Genomic DNA, 3,990 nt, shown 5'->3' with positions numbered 1-3,990 from the left:
TTGAGACAGGGGAAGATGCTGAAAGCGGTATCCTGAGTGGTCCAGGTCAGTTCTCTACAAAGAGCTTTCCTCCCTCGAGGAATCTCCGCGTTGTGCAAAGAGAGGTGGTGGCTTTGCCAAGGAGAACTCTGTTTCATGGTATGGTTTTCATACCTATGCCCAAATGAGCTCCAGGGCTGAGAGTGAGAGCAGGAAGATGGGAGCTCTGGAGTGTGGCTTGCACAAGGAATGCTTTTAAAGGTAATAAATCTCCCAGTGAGTCAGATGTCAGGAGCAGGGCAGGGGAGAAACAAGGCATGGAAAAGTCCAGATAACCGCACACAAGGAAAAGCCATCTGAAGCAGTTGTGGAGCCTGTGGCTGATGTGTCTGGAGCAGGGGCCTGGGTTGGGGGGGGGCACCTGAGGCAGCCAGAGAACAGTTCCTCTAATGAAGACCCTGCTGGTGAGCTCCTGCTGCCAGCTGTTAGCCACATCTGCAGGAGGCAGAGCTTCAGGTGGGCTGAGCCCTGCAGGACAGCAGGGTCTGGGCAGACCGGACCATCCCATCCCCATCCCACATCCCCTTCCTGAGGCTTGGGATGACATGGAAAAACCCCCGAGGCACCAGGGAATAATCCAGCCCAGCTTTCGCTGGACACGACTCCCCCAGTTCTAAAAAGGCTTTTTCTTTTGGGTCGAGTTTAATAAGATTAGTGTGTCGTCCCTGGAGCTGTCAGCTAGCTGGCAGGTCTGCGTTCAGTAGTTCCTCACGCGCCAGGGAACGCTGTTGCTCATTCCATTGGCCTCGGTTTCCCTGGATCAGGCTCTTGCTTTGCTTTTCAATTAGCTGCATCTGCACAGCAGGAACCAAGTGGAGATGAGAAAGCCTGGAGAGGGGTGCAGGGAAGTTCACCCGTGTGGAAGGGAGCTCCCAATGCTCCCAGTGTTGGGAATGCTGGGGCTCTGCACCCAACCCGACCCCGCTTCCCACCAGGAGCCCCACTAGGATCCAGACTCCTTGTACACCTTGTTTTGCTGCTGGAGACCGTGGGTTCCTTAACGCTGCGCTTTGGGTCTGTGCTGACATTATTGAAGCTACTGGTAATAAAACATGTCACTGCGGGGGCCAGGGCCACATCTGATCCTGTGAAGGGAAAGCAAAAAAACACAAACAAACCCCAAAACTCCCAAAAGCAAACGAAAGCCAACCCATATTGACAGGAGGAATGGAATTCCAGGGATGCAGAACACTTGGTCCTGCTGCCCAGCCCTATGGAGAGGCAGCTCCCATGCGAAGGCACAGGGCAGCCGCAGCATCCCGGTGCCACATCATCGTGCAAGTGTTGAAGCCTGCAGTGCAATGAGAGGCAAAGAAACGCTGTTGATGCCTCTGCCATCCCGTCAGGGATTAGTACATGCTGGAGCAATTTGCATGGGGATGAAACTTGGAAGGAAGGGCAATGCTGAGCGAATACGGGATTATTTATTATTGCCAGTTGCAAGGGAACAGCAGCAGCCTCCAAGCTTGTATAACTCTGGAACAGGCCTATTATTAGAACGGAAAGTTAGCAAGCAATTAGCTAATTGCAATTCACATTGTCAGTTGGCAATTAGAAGGAGAACAGTTATAAACCCCAACAGATGGAGCTCAAATGGGGCAGTCTTTTATTTATTATGTAGTTTTTCCATCCCCAAAGGGCAGTTGCTAGGAACTAAACTACAGGTTGGGACCAGGGAGCAGGGAACAAAGCCAAGCCTGTGAAGGGGTCCCTGCAGACCACCTTGCTCAGCAGCAGCAGACCTGCCCCGTGCTTGCAGGCAGTGGTTTGGGGGAGCTTGTCCTGTCCAGGCTTTCCCAAATGGGCCCTCTTCAAGGCTGGAGGGTTCAATTGCTCTGTGGTTTCATTCATTTACTCTGCTTTGGGGGTGTTAGCGGCTAAAATACATATTTCTTCTTATCCATTTGTTTATGGCTCTCTGCAGCTTCAGATGAGGCCTTCTCTTCTTGACACAAATCAGTGGTGCCCTCCTGAACCTGATTTGAGGTCATTTGAGGGATCTTCAGTCCCTAGTGAGACTGAGTCAGAGAAGGGATCTCTGCAAAGATTAACAGGGGATGAGGCAGTGCTCTGCTTCCCCTTTCAAGCCATGGGAGACAGCAGCAGAGCAGTTCTCATGGGACAGAGATTATCTCATTGCTTGTGTTAGAAATACCTGAGTGATGGAGCACTGGAACGTGAGTGATGGTGCGAAACGTGAGGCTTGGCTTCCAGGGATCGCTCAGGGCATGCTTTATGTTTAAGCCAAACGCAGCTATGCTCAGTACCTGGGCCCTTTTGTTGTCCTCTGCATGCGTTCTGTATTGAATGAGCAGAGTTTTCCAGTGAAGCTGTAGGTGGATGTCTACTGAATGGTTGGGAAACGGTCGTCTTCTGCTGACCGATGTCAAGATCCAAGCTGCACACATACAGAAGGCTGTGCTTAAGGGGGTCAGGTTTGACCTTAGAGATAAAGCACCCCAGGAGGTATTCCGAGGCAAACGTTGGGCTAAAGAAGCTCAAATCTACCTCAGGCTTTCTGTGGTCATGGAAGGAGCCTTGCTTTTATCTCCTCTGAATGTCAGTGCCGCCGGTGACTCCAGCAAAGGAAGAGCATCCCTGCTCCAGGTCAAGCTGGCACAGAGACAGCTGTGGGATCTGAAACGGATTAAGCCCAGCAATATGAATTTCATACCGAGTAATACAAACCCACTGCACACCTTGGGCTGATATTAACCAGAGGATGAGTTGGGATTCATCTTAGAGCGAACGCACCGTAATGAAATGGAAACATCAGGTTTTACTTATAAACCCCAGGTTCCCCACAGGAGGCAGTTTATGGAGTGGCCATTTATTAAAGACAAATGCTATCATTTGAAACATATCTCACGTGGAGCAGGGGACTGGCTGATGCAGAGGAGCAGTAACTGGAGATGGAGCTTTGCACTTACAAGGCATTGTTTGAAACAGGCTCCTCATGCAGAGGAACGTGTGATGAGAGCTGCTGGCTGCCCCAGTGTCCACCCCAGCCCCTGCCTCCCACAGCGAGCACAGCCCCACGAGGTGCTGAGTGCTGTGACCCAGGCTAAACATGCTTAACCTCTCTATATATTTAACAGCAGGCAGGAAGATAATCCAGTTGTCTGGAGCCAGGCCAGTTATGTGCAGGTATGGAATGGGGACCTGAGCTGCAGAAAGGCTGCTCAGCCCTGGGGTGCTGAGCTCTGCTCCCTAAATCACCCACATGGGAGCAGAGCATCTACCAGGGGCGGAAAGGACCACGTCCAGAAGAGAGCAGGGTAAGTGGATTCCTGCCTTTGTCCATGGATGGAGGGCGATTTGTGATGCTCCTTCTCTAGGGCCTCTGATTTGGGGTCATGGAGGCCACAGAATCCCAGCCTGGTTTGGGTTGGAAGGGACCTTAAAGCTCCTCCAGCTCCAACCCCTGCCACGGGCAGGGACCCCTTCCACTGGAGCAGCTTGCTCCAAGCCCCTGAGTCCAACCTGGCCTGGGATGGGGCAGCCACAGCTTCTCTGGGCACCCTGTGCCAGTGTTGCCAGATGTTCACAACTGCTGCTGCAGGTAATTCTGCTGCTCACCTGGGAAGGAACGCTTCATTCGATTCATTGAAGAAGCATTCGTTGCCTTTCTGAAATCCTTCTGGATAGATCCTGGCGCCTCAGCAGGATGGTGCTCTTTGGTCTTAATATTCTAAGTCAGAAGTCCAGGACAAGAATGTCCTTCATAGGCAGTAGCAGGTGAAAAAGCATGCCTATTGCATGCTTTCTAGAGTTGTAAATCCCATTTGTTGCATGTAGAAGAACTTTCTGTCTCAGTGACATTTGCAACCATTTAATTTGAACAAACCCCATTTGGATGCTCCATCCAGCTAAAGTCTATCAGCCAAACCAGGGACAGAATGTAAATCCTGGCTGTATTCCCCTTCATGTGCTATCATCAGGGATCTATCA

At 51.3% G+C, this 3,990-nt stretch overlaps 1 long non-coding RNA gene across 1 annotated transcript; it reads right to left on the bottom strand.

The window, feature by feature from the left end:
* LOC134164708 (uncharacterized) lies at positions 1 to 2,787 on the bottom strand. The gene is made up of 2 exons (XR_009965221.1): positions 1,762 to 2,787; positions 1 to 833 (listed from the first exon to the last, which is right to left on the bottom strand). It is a non-coding gene; the product is annotated as an uncharacterized LOC134164708 (long non-coding RNA).
* Between the last annotated feature and the right edge of the window lie 1,203 nt (positions 2,788 to 3,990).

The sequence above is a fragment of the Pezoporus occidentalis genome, unplaced genomic scaffold (genome assembly GCF_034315485.1).
Source record: "Pezoporus occidentalis ecotype Australia unplaced genomic scaffold, CSIRO_AGI_Poc_V1 ctg223, whole genome shotgun sequence".
Classification (NCBI taxonomy): domain Eukaryota; kingdom Metazoa; phylum Chordata; class Aves; order Psittaciformes; family Psittacidae; genus Pezoporus; species Pezoporus occidentalis.
Note: the sequence above shows the minus strand (reverse complement) of the source record. Positions and strands in the feature narration are given on the sequence as shown.